We start from the raw sequence: 16,353 nt of genomic DNA on the forward strand, positions 1-16,353 counted from the left end.
ACAAACTTCACCACCCTACCTCACCATCCTCCTCCCAACCTCATCAACCCAAAAACCATGCAAACCACCAACTCCCAAGCCCCATGCATGCATGCCCCTCACCACGCACCAACCATGCACCAACCAACCCACCTCACTCTTCTTTCCCTCTCTCGGCATCTCACAACCCACTCTATGCCAACCCCAAGCCACCCTACAACCTACAACTCCATGCCAACCCCCCCTCTCACCCCACTGCCCTATTTTAGAGCACTCGAAGACACACTTTGAGTGCTCGCAATCACCCACTCCTCACAGAACAAACCAACCGAGCCCACTGCCCCATTTTAGAGCACTCGAAGACACACTTCGAGTGCTCGAACCAAGCCACCTCTCTTTTAAAACCAACCCACCTCACTCTTTTTTCCCTCTCTCGGCATTATCTCCATCCTCCACCATCCTCCTCTTAAACCTTCAAACCAACCAAACACCTCTCACCCTCCTGCATGAACCACCATGCACACTCCTCCACCACCTTCCCACACTCAACCCCCCTCTCGGCAAATTCACTCCCTAACCATCACCTTCCCCAACACAATTCCTCTCGGCATTCACCACAACCCTCCTCTCGGCTTTCACCATCCTCAACCCCAAACCAACCACCCTTCACCCTCGGAACCAATCAACCCACCACCTCATGCATGTACCTCCATCCTCCTTCCTAATTCCATCTTTCCCTTCTCTCCATTCTTCTCTCAAGGTATGCTTTCTCATCCTTTTTATTTTATTCTTTTTGTTATGTTGTTGTTATCCTTTTGAGGAGTATGAGCATGGAAATTGTGGAGTTTAGGTGTGATTGTTGTTATGCTCTATGCTAGAGAGCATTTTGTCTAAAAATTTTTTTGGGTTTTCATCACTCTAATCAACCTTTGGCCCTCTTCCTTTTTGTCATGCACACTACCTGTTCGACACAATGCCTGAACCAGCTTCATCTCTCTAAATGGCCCCATTCTTGGCATTGTTTTGTGATCCATTGTAACCTTATGACTAATGTGTGCTAATTTATGTTTTGTTTGGTTTTTTACTAGACTTCATATTTGTGTTATTCATTTTCTTTTAGTTTTCATTCCGAAACCTATGCTTTTACCTGTGTATATTAGTGCTGTTTTGGCAGGTCTTCGGGTCCAAGTTTGGGGGACGCGTTTGCACATTTACATCGATGGATATTTTTGCATTCGTCACTCTACTTGGTAATATTATTCTTTTACCTTCTTTGCTCTTATTTTGTTTCACTTGTCTTCACACATTGAGGACAATGTGACATTCAAGTTTGGGGGTGCAATAGGACATTTTTGGTTTCACATTTTTGCTAAGCAATGATAGTATGATTTGAACTTGTCGGGGATGAAGCATATGTTTAATACCTTGTGTATAGAAGCAATTGACATTTTTGAAAATAAAGAAAAATTTGAGTTGAAATGATCATGTGGATTCAAATCAGTCTATATAAATGTCTCAATTAGATTCTCGCTAGATTTGACACTCTTTTAAGCTTCACAATGCACAGATGCACATTGGAAACCTAACTGTGAGGCATGCAACTTGATTGACCTTGACCTTGGCCTAGTTAATTTGATTTGATGAACCTGATAGATGAATATCTTTGGCATGATTTAAGTTGTCCAAAAAAAAAAAAAAAAAAAAAAAAACTGAGAAAGAAAGAAAAAAATGACCGGTTGACGTTCATAGCCTTTCCAACTCGAGCTATTAAGCCCTAGGAGTGTCTCTACACTTAGCACCCTAAAGCCGTCTGGTTTGGGAGTTGTTGGCCTAACGCTTGTTACATAGGTTGGTTAGAAAGCTTAAAGGACTTAAACATTGCACAGTCATTCAAAAAAATTGTAATAAACATGGTTTGCTAGAGTTCGTAGCCTTTCCAACTTGAGCTATTAAGCCCTTTGGAGTGTCTCTACACTTAACACCCTAAAGCCATCTGGTTTGGGAGTTGTTGGCCTAACGCTTGCTACATAGGTTGGTTAGAAAGCTTAAGGGACTTCAGCATTGCACAACCATTCTATGTTTCGCTTATGAGTTGCAATAAATTGTCAACAAGCAACAAAAGTTGTCTTGTAAATAAAATCATGCCTTAGGGACCTCATTTAAAGGGGAATTCAATGATTTGAAAACTTGTGCTTGGGAATTGGAAAAGAAAGTAAAAGCCGCATGTTGAGAATCTAATTCACTTTCACTGAAGCTAGAGTTGATTTCCATTCAAGAGATGATAATTGAGTTATTTATATAGACTTTGATGTTGATGCATGTATGTGGAAATGTATTTAGCCAATTTTTGTATCAATGCTTCATATATGCAAGGTAGTTTTCCCAATGACCTCATCTCCAGTTTTTGTCTGTTTGAAGTTGTATTTGAGCTATGTATCTATTTTATTTTACCATGGTAGATATTTTTGTAGTAGCAGTCCCATGTTTGTCATTCCATTGAGTTTTGCATTTTGGTTTTGCTAAGGGAAGAGCAAAATGTAAGTTTGGGGGTGTGATAAGCGCCGAATATTGTATATTCAAGCGCCCTAAATTGCATTAGTTAAGTTCTTTATTTGTGTATTTTATATAGATTATCTCCAATTGTATGTTTTTGCACATTTTCAAGTTAAATTGCAAAAAGGAAGCAAAAATGATGCTTTGTGGAGTTTTGAACATAGGAAGGTGCAATGCTGAATTCTGGCAGCAGTGAAATCCGGATTTGATCACAATTTTTGACCTACCAAAATCGAGAACTGGACTTCCATCATAACATGAAAGATTTAGAGCTCTAAATCAGCTTTCCAAATCTTCAAGCAGTTCATCATTCGGAGTTCAGAGCAGAGAGTTATGATTTCTTATTAGAGGTGCTCAGAACTGCCTAGCAGCAATGAAAGTCTGCCTTGTTCTTCAATTTTGACCAACCAGACCTGAGAATTGGGTCTCCACCAAAACATAAAGTTTTTAGAGCTCTGAATTATCTTTCGAAATCTCAAACGGTTTGTCATTCGGAGTTCGGAGCACAAAGTTATGGTTGTTTTACTAAAGTAGGTCCGGGCGGAGCAAACCAAGCATAGGGCATTCTGCCCAATTTTTGAGTGCTCGAGGCCCTATTTTGAGCACTTGAAATTAGGGCAGAATTCTACATGACTCAGCCCACTTGTGCTCAGATTTTAGCCCTTTTGGATTGCCTCCTTTATGAAGTGGTTGGAGATGTTGGTTGGTAGCTTTTGGGGTGGATAAGTGATCTAGATAAGGGAAGCAAAGCCACTCATTATCTCTTAAGCTTCATTTTGAGAAGATAGGGGAGGAGGATAGAGCAAAGGAAGGGGAGTTCTTGGAGCAAGAAAGGGGAGCTCGAAAATGGAAGGAGGATCTATGGTTCTTCTTCATTCTAAGGCTCCCATATGTAACTAACTCCTCCTCTAGGGAGGTAATGAAACCCCTCATTGTAAGCATGCTTTACTTTTGATTCTAGTTTGGGAAAAATAATGTATTTTTGTGGTGATTCCATAATCTAGAACTCTTACTTGATGTAATGAATTGATTTTGATTTAATGATCATGTTGGACCTACTTTCTTGTCTTAGAATGTATGTTTTCATGGTTGTATGGTTTACATTTTCATGGTGACAATGAAGATGAGATTTTTGGAATGGTTTTAATGGCATGTTGTTGAGAGATTTGATAGGCCATAGCTTAGGTTCTTCCTTTGATGGCTTATTCTTAATTCTTAGCTTCATGTGCTCTTATCATGTGATTGATGGTTTGACAATTTCTAGCTTAGTGAACATGTCTTAAATTACACTTTAGTTTAGGTAATTGAGCATGTAAAATCTTTGATAAATTGTTCTTGCCTATTGATTCCATGAATCCTTTGAAGGTAATGTAGTAACCATGAGTAACTACTTATCATAGCCACATATTTATGTTGTTTTTCTTCGAATGAATCATATTCTAGCATGTTTATATTGTAGGTGGTGAAGTTACTTCCCTAGTCTCTTTTACCCACATTTTATCTCTTTTAAATTCTTACAAGTTCTTAATTTATGCATCTTTACATTCCTATCTTTAGTGACAAACAAACACTCTATACCCCTTCATCATCCTAAGAATGACTCTAGACACTTAGGTTGCCTTAGACTAGCGCAGTCCCAGTGGTTCGACTTACCCGACCAATAGCCCTATTTTACAATGATTCGTGCTATTGTGAAGATTGATGTTTAATTGACCAACCGATCATGTATGCATGTAATTCAGATGTTAAACTATATTTTATGTGTTGATTAATTGAAACGTAATTGTTGAACAAATTGTTTCATATCCTGTTTTAAATCTTGTAATGATGCATACTTTGATTTAAAAGTTTCTGGGAGAGTTTTAGGACATAAACAGACTTTCAAAAACCTAAATAAGACATTACAGAATGTTTTTAGCGTCATTGGAGGCGAAGATGATGACAGGAAGCAGGGACAAAGCCGGCTTCCAAGGGAATGGAGTTGGTTGACTAAGATTTTTGGCCACGACTCTCTGTGAGAGAGAGAGCCGGCTCCATGGATTGAAGCTGGCTCCCTAAGTCATAGAGTTGGCTCCCAAGGTAGGGGAGCCGGCTCCCAATGGTTGAGAGCTGGCTCTCAACTTTTGAGAGGAAGCTCTTATGCTTAAAGGTGTACTGAACGTGGTTTTGGGTAAGGTTTTGATATTTTTGGACTTCCTGGACTGTTTTGGGTTATTATTAAGGATTTTAAACCTTATTTTATGATATATTAAAACTCATATTGCATAATTAACATCTATATGTTAGTGGGTTTAACAGTATGCAAGTTTAAACAATTTTGCATGCTATTAACGGATGTAAATGATTTAATTGTCTAGTCTTCTTTTAGCAGTTTAAATGACTAGAATATGATTTTTAAATCTGTATTGGATGCATAATAAGGTCGTATACTTATTAGATTTTATTATGCTTATTCTGGATTTTAATTTATAAATTATTAAATTCTGTTCTGTCAATTACATGGATGTTATTCTGGATTTTAATTAATGAACTATTAAATTATGTTATTCTGAATTTTAAATTGATGAACTACTTTATCTATTTTATCAATAATTGGATTGATTGTGGATTATATGCACTGGTATGGGACGGAGGCATATTAGGTATGGATTAGATCAAAATACTAACTCCTATCTATTCTGAAATAAGAAATGGATTAACTATAAAAGTTAATGGTGTTGCCGTGACACCAACGTCTAAAAGTGTGCAAAGAGTGTGAGTGTGTAATATGGCCAAGTCTTAAGTTTGTAAAAGTCACTACTACCACTAACTAAAAATATAGCTAGGGTGAGTAGGGATCGTCCCAAGGGATTGTGGGTACCGTTGCAATGGAAACAATATATAGGGATAGTAGGTGGTGTTATGCCATCCCAAACCCAAAGTTTGTGCACCAAAGATAATGGTGTAGAGCTATGATGAATATGGTCAAGTTTTACATTTAGAAATTGCCACTACTACCTTTCACTAAAAATATAGTTAGGGCAAGTAGGGATTATCCCAAGGGATTGGTGGGTCGTATTAGGTTGTGGAATCGAGATTAGGGTTAGTAGGTCGAGTGATCAAAAGATTGGTTGGTGGTTGAATTACACTGAGATGCAATTTAAACTAAAGTAGGCAATTAAATATAATGGAGAGAAAATAAGAGAGAGATCTTGGGATTTAGAGATCACCACTAAGCATAGCTTTTCTACACCCTTAATGAATGATTAATGAGGGGGAAAACATGTATTGAAACATAGTGTGTGTGTGTGGTTGTTTTAATAAGCATGGATGACAAATTAAGTATATATTGTCTAAGCAACATGGTGGATAGCACAATATATCAAACTAAGCCATTAATCCTTTCTTTAAGCTCACAATCCAAACACATCACAAGGTTAGATATATATGCCACTTGCTTTCAAAAGTATAGAACATCAAACAACAAGCATGGATTATCGTCCCATTTAACACCTAAACTACAACTACACTACAATTAAGCTAATGGCATGAAATTAAACTAATTAAACTAAGGGAGAGGCATAATCCATCAAGAAATGAGTATGAACCATCAAACAAACCACAAGAATATTCCATTAAGCACTATGTCTTGACAATCTCTAGATCTATAGCATTAATACACATAGATTTGTATCAATAACACAAGAAATAGAGATAAACAGATGAACATCTATTCTAGCATACATAGAAATATGGATAGGATGAAATGATCAATTGGAAGCATTAAAACACACAAATCATTGAATAAACAAGATCTATATATATATAAGTGTCAAAACATGCATCACAATACAAATCCCCTCAAAAATACATAAATCAAGATGTAGAAAGCATGCTTAGGGCTAACTCTAGCCCCAAGAGGATGTCTAGCCACTCATGGATGGTGTCCTCCAACCCTCAAGGGCTAACTCCATGGTAGAGATTGCTCCTCTTCTTGGTTAATGGAAGAACTCCAAGCTTATGTCTCTAGCCTCTTTCTTTCTTTTCTTCCTTCTTAAGAATATGGAGAATTATGTCTCTATCTGCTCTCAAGTGTATCTTCTCAAAAAGTGGCTCATATTCCTTATTTAGGTAGGTTAAAATGTCACCCCAAATGAGTTGGGCTCGTACACGAATATTCCTTCCAATGATTGGATATGAGACAACTTTGAATGAGCTGGAAATTAGATTTTCTCGGGATTTTGGAAGTTCGACCGATCGAACTTGTGGTGAGATCGATCGAATATGGCTGAAATCTATCGAATTTAAGCTGGATCGATCCTCTATGGTGGCGCCTTTTTGGATAAAAATAAATCTGAGATATTTTGAAGATATTTTTGGGAAAAAGACAAATGTGGTAGGTAGGGTGGCACAAGTGTATAAGATAAAATCTTTTTGATCGATCGGAAGAAAGTTGGATCGATCGAACTTTGTGGGATCTTTGGATAAAGACAAAAGAGCTTGGATCCATCTTGAAATGTTGAGATCGATGAATTTTTGACCGATCGAATATTTTCTGGGATCGATCGAATCTTGCTGAATTTCCACCACTTGCTTCCTTTTGCTCCCACTTTGGTCATTTCTTTGATTTATCTCAAGATTGCTTCAATTATGCTCTTATTTAACTGAGTTAGCTTATTTTGGGGATAAGTACCTGAAAATAGAAATAATACAAAATCAATCTAAAACGGGAAAATAAGATAGATAAAGGTTCTAGAATACCTAAGCTTAACGGGTTTAAATGCGCAGTTTTCAGCTCTCGTCACACCCCCAAACTTAAATATTGCTAGTCCCTAGCAATGAACTAGAAAGTGAAGGAATGAAATGAACAACTATAGAACTATGAACTAGAAAGTAATAAATGGATAATTCCACTTTCGTATGGAACACAATTACATTTAGCATATGTAACAAGCCTTTGAAACCCCTAAGTTACCCTTAGTGGACGAGTGAAGTCTCGTGAGGGTTTCTAGAAATGATACCCACAAACATTAAGCTCATTCTTTCAAAAGAGGCACCAATATTGCAAACAAGCATTGGGAGAAAACTACCTCAAGTATGCAAATTTTCAACCCTTTAAAAGCAATCTCCCAAAATTTCAACATCAAGCAAGCAAGTATGGTCCTCCACACATCAAGAAAATGATCATGAAAATCAAAACAACTCTAGAATCCTTTTTGAGTGGACCGGCATCAAGTATGTTGCTATCTTAGCCAACTAAAGAAATGATCACATCCTTACTCTCAAACTAGCACACAAATCTAGTATCGATAATCAAGACAAAGATTAGACCTTTTATTAAAGCTTTATTGATCTAGGTGTGCTTATTCTTTTCACTCAATTTTTTTATTTATTTATTATTATTATTATTATTTTTTATAGGATCAAAGATGGAAGCATGGTGGAGTGTGTTGATCTATTAAACTTTCTAGCGATCCATGAGGTCGAGCGTTAGATCAATGACTCCTAAACCAGACGGCTTTAGGGCATTAGGTGTTCAAACACCCCTAAGGACTTACAAGCTCAAATCAACTAGGCTACAAATCAAAACAACCTCCATCTAATCATTTCCCACTTCTCATCTTTTTCGGGGTAGTCCTCACTTTTTTTTTTTTTTTTTTTTTTTTCAGGCAAGTTCATTTATTAACCTAGAGTTTGGGCCCTCCACCTTTTGGCCCGAGAAGTTCAGTGCTTGATGAGGCTAGAATCCCGACTACTCAATGAAAAGGGTTTGTTATTCACCTTTTTCAAGAATGAAAGTTTTTAATGCACTACTAGCTCAATTAGGATATAACCAATTCAATAATCGACAAAGCATGTACCCCACAAATGAATACTAGTGTGTGCCTGTACTTGTGTAGAATACTAGAGTGAATCTCAAAACAATCACAAAATCAGGATGATGTGAACCACAAGTGTTGGCATGATATCAATCTTTCAAAAAATTTACCCCTAAATGGCATCCACAAGGCATACAAGGAGTATTGGACTCTCAAGTCAAGTAATGTTTAAATTTTAAGCAATATAGTCCTCAAAAGATCAAAATCATAGCTAGTTATGAACCAATCATAGAAAATCCCTCAAATGCACAAGTCATGCTCAAAATTTTGAATTTAAAACAAACACTGCAAATCACACTATTACCCCCAAACTTAAATGGCACAGTGTCCTCAATGTGCAAAGAGAACAAAAGGAAAGAGTATACTAGTGCAACTATAACAAAGAATAGTTGGAACATAAGTATCCAAAGTAGGTGGCATAGCCCCCCCAAACTTGGGATTAACTGTGGTCCTAAAAATTTGACACTTGTATAAAACTCATCAGATAACAAAAGGGATAATAACAGTGCACAGTGGGCATGCAAGTGTAAATGGGAAACCAACTGAAAATAGAGAGAGGTATAAGGGTGGTCTTGAAAATTTTGGGTAGTATTCTCTCTCACTGAAGTCACTGGGATACACCTGATGGAGTCAGTCACAGATAGATATATCAATAGAAGAATATGACATCCAAAAGATCATAAGTAAAATAGAAAAATATAATAAAGTACAGTACACCCAGTGAGATATCAAGGCCAATAGATTGGCCGCAAAAATAATATAACAGTATCAAAAATATGCAGATATCGCAGATATATAAGAGGAATAAGAAGAAATGAAAGATCAAGTGGAGGAGGAAAGACGGGCAGGGCGTGATCCACGTATGTCCCTGGATAGGTCTCGCAACGTAACCATGACATCTGTATGGAGTGAAGTAATGTCAGCTCGGATAGAGACAGTGTCTACTCGGATAGAGACTACGGCATCCTCCAAAGCCTGGATGCGCTCTCCAAAGTCGGGTGTCTATGCTGGAGCCTCAGGCACCGCTAGAGTGTTAGAATAATGATCCTGAGCCTGTTCCTCATCATGAATGGGCGACCCAACTGGAGAGTGATGCTCTGGATCCTCTACAGGCTGCTCTAAGTCAATATCCATATGCATGGCAGCCAGATCGACTGGTACATCGTCCGCCTCCTGCTCTGCTGCTACCGCTGCCGCTGCTTGCTCCAACTCCTCTCTCTCTAGCTCCCCAGCTGCCCCAATAGTGTCATCCTGTAGACTCTTGATAAGAGCCTTGTAGCTCTTATCCCAATCCTTCTTCTGGAATATGCAAGGCCCGGACTTAGTACGCTCCCGTGGCTTGAAGGGATAGCGCTGGTCTCTCAGAATTTGTGTGATGAGATGGTCGAATGGGAGATACTTAGCCCTTTTGGGCTTGGCCTTGCTGATATGGTCAACATACAGCTTCATCATAACGCTCCAGATGAGCGTAGGAATGGACAGCCAGTGCCCTGTATAGAAGGCGTATCCTTTTGGGCTTGGCCTTGCTGATATGGTCAACATACAGCTTCATTATAACGCTCCAGATGAGCGCAGGAATGGACAGCCAGTGCCCTGTATAGAAGGCGTATAAAGCTGTAAGATAGTCGTCGCACCTCTATATCTTGTGGCCGGCCATAAAAATAATAGAAGAACCACAGATCGTTTGGCAGATAAGTCTGGGTAATGAAAGTCTCACCACCGGCATAGTGACCTGTGAGTGCAACGGCCATGTCTGCATATGTGGGCCTCCATAGAGTAGGATAGGTATCCTAGAGATCTGAAGGGCAGTCGTGTAGACAACGACAGGATCTGGAAAGAGTGTCCACCGTGATACTGATAGGGTGGCCGTCAATGGTAGTTTGCAACTCTGCCAGGTTACTCGGGGCTGGTCGGAGGTTCTGGAAGAACATCCGGACCAACCTCGGGTACACTGGGTATGTGACAGGGGCTAGTATGGCTAAAATGCCCCTCTGGTCTATATCGTCATATGTGGCTCTAGTAATGACAGACCGGGAGAAGTAGTCTATGTCAAAGACAGACTCATGCGCCACTCAAAGGCGTGAATATCTCAGCAATGGCCGGTCTAATGCCTGGGCTGGCTGAGCTGGTGGTGGTGATGGAGATGGTATGTGCTCAGCCTTAGTGTCAGCCTATGGAGAAGATGCCTCTGCTGAAGACTGTAGTCTCCTATCAGATGGAGACTAAGGTAGAGTGGGCTCTGCTGGCTCCTCCTGAATATAAGAGGGCTCTGGCTCGGACTCATAAATGGGGTCCTGGGCGTGAGATGGACCTGCCTCGTCGTCCAATCTCCACCTGGCCCTACGGTGATAATGTCCGCGAGCAACAGTCTTGACCCTAGCCATAGCCTGCAAAATAAAAGGAAAACTTGCAAAAAGGAAGTCAGTGCCAGTATAAAGAATTAAAGCATAATTTATAGAATCATGTATGTCAAATAGGATAGATAAAGTAGATATGAAACATGAATCTATGCAATTGATAAGGAATAAGAGACATGATGTGAAGCATGCTAGACAGCATAAGTATAGAATGCATCCAATGTGGAAAACACAGGCATTGGGCATATATGCGATAGCATAAAACATAAGAGATGTTGTGTGAAATGTGTGATGCATATCTATGAAGTTTGATCGATCACAAAAATGTGAGATCGATTCAAATTTGATCGATCGAGAATAAGTGAGATCGATTCAAATTCGATCGATCGGAGAAAAAGTTCGATCGATCGAAATGTGAGGTGAAACTCGAAAAGTCACAGATCTGTGACGTGGATGGCACGGGGGCCTCACAAACAAGCTTGTGGGCCCCACTACACAATAAATCAACATATTTGGTCACTTTCCATGCCTCGTGACCCCCAAAATCGAAATTAAAATCAAATAAATACAAAACCTATATATACATATATATACACATATATACAAAGCTTTAAGCTTCATCAATGGCAAGATTCATCTTCAAAACACCTTAGATCTAACATTTAAAGCATGGATTCATGAAATTAGAGCTTGAAATCAAAGAGATGGTTTCGGATCTTACCTCAAACTGAGAGATGAGATGAGATGAAGATGAGATTTGAGATCCTAGATGAGGGAGAGAGATTCGAGGTGAGATAGAGTCGTCGGAGAGTTCGCCGGAGATGGAGAAGTAAGTTGCAGCGGTGAGGGACGAAGGAGAGGGTGTTAGATCGATCTGTGGTATCGATCTAACAACCGTAGATTTGATTTTTAAAAACATTCTGTTACCAGTTCAATCGATCGAACTGAAATCTTAGATCGATCGAACTGTGATCGATCTCTCTCACTAAAAGACAAATTGTTTTGAAAATATTTTTTATTTTATTTTATTTATTTATTTATTTTTATTATTTTTTATTATATTTATTTATTTTTTATTATTTTTTGAATAAACAAAATAAAATATTTATTATTTTAAATTTAAAATTCAAAACAAAACAAACTTAAAACAGTAAATCAAATAACAGATATCGATCTCGCCAAGATTGATCGAAGAATGACTCCGATCGATTGAACAAGTAAAAACCTACAGACATGTTTGATCGATGGGATAGAGAGCCTTTTGATGCAAGTTGGATGCAAGTTTAAAAATTTTCTAAGTGTTGAGACTACAGATCGATCCAAGATGAAGTTGGATTGATCGAAGAACTAAAGATCGATCTAGGAACAAGTTCGAACGATGGGACAGAGAGGTGATTGGATGTAGGTGGATGCAGGTATGGAGTTCGATTGATCGAACCTGCTTGGAGATCGAACAAACTTATGCAAAATGCTCATTTTCTACATGAAAGTGCATGCAATCCTAATCACAGTTCTTAGCAATGTATATGAACCTAAAGCAAATATTTAAACTTCGCAAGAAATGAAATTTAAAATAGAAATGAGGGAGGAATAGGGTTGTAACACCCTACGAAATGTACTAGTCTTTAACGTCTCTAGCAAGACGTTGGGCTCTTTTAGCCCGGGTCAAACTTTTTGTAGTGCATTCCCTCCTTGATGGGGTGATAAGTGCTTTGAACTCCACCCAACAAATGGTTCCCTAGAGAACTTGTTGGATTAAGCTCAAAAGAAATTTTTGGTCTTTAGTTACAATGATCTTTGGGCTTCCATGCCCTTTCAAAACAAGATTTTGAAACAACTTTCTTAGAATTCAGGGTTGAAGATGGACTTTTTGAAATTTTGGTTTCACACAAAGACTCTATTACTTCATAATCAAGGTTATGATATTTCTCTACAACATTCACTTCTTCATGCTTGTCAAATAAATTGGGGGTTGGATTGAAGATATTTAACTTCATTTTCATGTGGCCAAATGAGATCTTCATTATCCCTATCCTACAATTAATGTTGGCATTCACGGTTGCCAAAAAAGGACGGCCAAGGATAACGGGAATTTGGCTCTTAGGATTTGGGACCGGTTCCAAGTCAATGACAATGAAATCAATGGGGAAGAAAAATTTATCAATCTTAATCAATATGTCCTCAATGATACCCCTAGGCTTTTTGATGGATCAGTTGGTAAGTTGCAAAACCACCGATGTCGGTTTCAAGTCTCCTAAGCCTAATTTGACATATACCGAGTATGGAGCAAGATTAACACTTGCTCCTAAGTCAATAAGAGCCCGATTAACGATATTATCTCCAATGATGCATAAAGTGGTAGGTGAACCGGGGTCCTTAAACTTCGGAAGAGTGTTATGCTATAAAATTGAGCTTACTTGCTCGGTTAAGACCACTTTCCTACATGTTTGGATTTTGTTCTTCTTTTTTTGGGTGCATAAGTCTTTCAGAAACTTGGCATAAGCCGGAATTTGCTTGATTGCCTCTAAAAGTGGAAGATTGACTTTCACTTGCCTAAACACATCTATAATTTCATTTGTTTTGGCCTTTTGCTTATCAATTGAAATGGATCCTTTTAAGGCATCCGGGAATGGAGCTCTTAGCTCAAAAACCTTTTTAGACATTTTCTTTGAAGTCTCTTCAACACAAGAAGTTTTGAAATCATGTTGCAAATTTTTCTGTTCAAAATCACTTTTCAAGATATTCTCAATTGAAAGATCATGCATATGTAATGAATAAGGAATAGGATATGAAATGGACGAGTGTCAACTTATGGTTGCACCGGTTCACTCTCTTCATTGGACATACCCACTTGGTTGTCCATAATATTCCTACTTCTTAAGGTAGTCACCGCATTGACATGCTCTATTGTGTGACCTTCCGATGAGGAATGAGTCTTCATAACACCTTGTTGCTTTTGTGGGCCATTCAAATGTATTTTCCCTTTCTCTCTAGCATTTAAAGTACTAGCTATTTGCCCTATTTGGGTTTCTAGCTTAGCAATGGATTGAGAATGAGAATGAAACAATTGAGTGTTCGCCTCTAGAGTGCCTAAAGCGGTCAAAACTTTCGCTTCAAAAGCAGGACTCCTAGCATTTCCTTGAGAATATGATGGTTGATTAGGAAAACTAGAATTAGCAAATTGATTTCCTTGTGATTGAAATGATGATCTAAAACCTTGGGAACCTTAACTTTGCATTGGAGATGGAACATATTTCCCTTGGAAACCACCTTTGGGAGGGTTTGAGCTTTCCCATTGGTTTCTCCAAGAGAAATTTAAGTGATTCCTCCAACTAGGATTATAATGATTGCCATAAGGATTGTTCCCTTGATTAACAAAAGCTGCATTGATTTGTTCATGATGCTCATTTTGTACATGTCCATGGGGACAATTGGAAGTATAATGTAAAACACTTGAATAAGTCATACATGTCTCATTGGATGCATGATGAGAATGGTTAGGGACGAAAGATACTTGATTTGCCGAGTTTTGGTTGATCAAGAATTGATCAAACCTTTGAGATAAGGATTTCATCTCGGCGGCTATTTCAAGGAAGAGTGTTGATGTATGCCAACACTCTTCTTTCCACTTGAATTCCTGCCATTCTTGGAAGATAAAGTTTGACGCAAGGAATTTTCACTCATGCTCTTATAAAGACGCCACACATCATCCTCATGCCTATCAATATAAGAGCCCCCCATGGAAGCATCGACCATGCCATTATAATTGCCCGATAAGCTCTCAAAGAAATATTGAACTAATTGCCATTTGGGCATGTCATGATGTGGACACTCCTAAGAAATTCATTGAATCTTTCCCATGCCTCATGGAACGTTTCCCCATCCCCGTGTGAAAACTCTTGAATTGAGGTTCTCATAGCATTGGTCTTAGAAACCAGATAGTACTTTTTCAAGAACTCTTGTTGCATTTCTACCCAAAAATTTATTGAAAAAGGCCTAAGATTGCTAAACCAATATTTTGCCTTCTATTTAAGGGTGAATGGAAAAAGTTTAAGCCTTACGACGTTTTCCGGCTTATCCGTGTATCTCACGGTGGAACATACTTCAAGAAACTCATCCAAATGCTTGTAAGGTTCTTCACTTGGAAGTCCATGATAGTTAGGAAGCATTTGAATGGTTTATGGTTTGATCTCATAGTGGTGTGCTCTAAATGGTGGCATTTGAATGCATGCGGGTGCATTGTATTCATTAGGCACATAGTGATCTCCTAAAGCAAGGGGAGGGTTAGCAAATGGAGGTGCAACATGGGCACCTTGATTGCCTTGAATGATGAGAGGTGGTGGAGCATAGATTGGTCTTGGCATTCCCAGTGGAACTTGGCCTTATTGTTGTGGTGCGTAAAGGAATGGCCTCGACATGCCTAATCGTACTTGCATGTTATCATGATGCACATTGGGGTGGAGGATACCTTGTTGGTCTATGTGACCAAGGTCCTCCACATGGATTTCATTATGTCATTCCACGTGGTTTCAATGATCTGCGACCATGCATGCACAACAAAACACAATAAGCAATAAGTAATGAACAAACACTTCACCTTCGCAACAAATCAATAATCAACAAATTTCCTCTACATGCACTGATCCCATACTCCTATGCTATCAACAATATGCAAAGAAAAGTAAATTGCCTCCACGTGGGCTCACAATTTATCTAAGAATTGAAATACAAGCCTCCACGCGGGCCGACGATTTAACTAGAGATTGAGTTAAGAAAGAGCTCACAAAGGGTCCTTTAGCACTTCAATTCAATTTTCAATTTTAGCCTTGCAAATTTTTTAGATTTCAGCTTTTTCCTTGCTTTTGCTTAGCTCCTTGCTTGAAATGCTCTTTTGCTCACCTTCTTTTCAATGCACCTAGTCAAATAAGAACCAACACAATAAGTGACCAAAATGAAAACAAAGTAAAGGCATGATCAAAAGAGTACTCATTCTGAATTGATTGCACAAATACGTCATTGCCTTCAATCAACCATCGGCAATGGCGCCAAAAACTTGCAGTTGTACCGTCCCAAACCCAAAGTTTGTGTACCAAAAGATAATGGTGTAGAGCTATGATGAATGTGGCCAAGTTTTACATTCTGAAATTGCCACTGCTACCTTTCACTAAAAATATAGTTAGGGCAAGTAGGGTCGTCCTAAGGGATTGGTGGGTCATATTAGGTTGTGGAATCGAGATTAGGGTTAGTAGGTCGAGTGATCAAAAGATTGGGTGGTGGTTGAATTACACTAAGATGCAATTTAAACTAAAGTAGGCAATTAAATATAATGGAGAGAAAATAAGAGAGAGATCTTAGGATTTAGAGATCACCACTAAGCATAGCTTTTCTACACCCTTAATGAATGATTAATAAGGGGGAATACATGTATTGAAACATAGTGTATGTGTGTGTGGTTGTTTTAACAAGCATGGATGAAAAATTAAGCATATATTGTCTAAGCAACATGGTGGATAGCACAATATATCAAACTAAGCCATTAATCCTTTCTTTAAGCTCACAATCCAAACACATAATAAGGTTAGAGATATATGCTAACACCTAAACTA

At 38.6% G+C, this 16,353-nt stretch overlaps 1 pseudogene; it reads left to right on the top strand.

Annotated features, from left to right (window-relative positions):
* The first annotated feature begins 14,561 nt into the window (after positions 1–14,561).
* On the top strand, positions 14,562–14,659 carry LOC132310775 (small nucleolar RNA R71; annotated as a pseudogene).
* Positions 14,660–16,353: the final 1,694 nt, after the last annotated feature.

Source organism: Cornus florida, unplaced genomic scaffold (assembly GCF_030987335.1).
Source record: "Cornus florida cultivar Cherokee Brave unplaced genomic scaffold, ASM3098733v1 CherokeeBrave_3.0.0_Hap2_Chr05, whole genome shotgun sequence".
NCBI lineage: Eukaryota > Viridiplantae > Streptophyta > Magnoliopsida > Cornales > Cornaceae > Cornus > Cornus florida.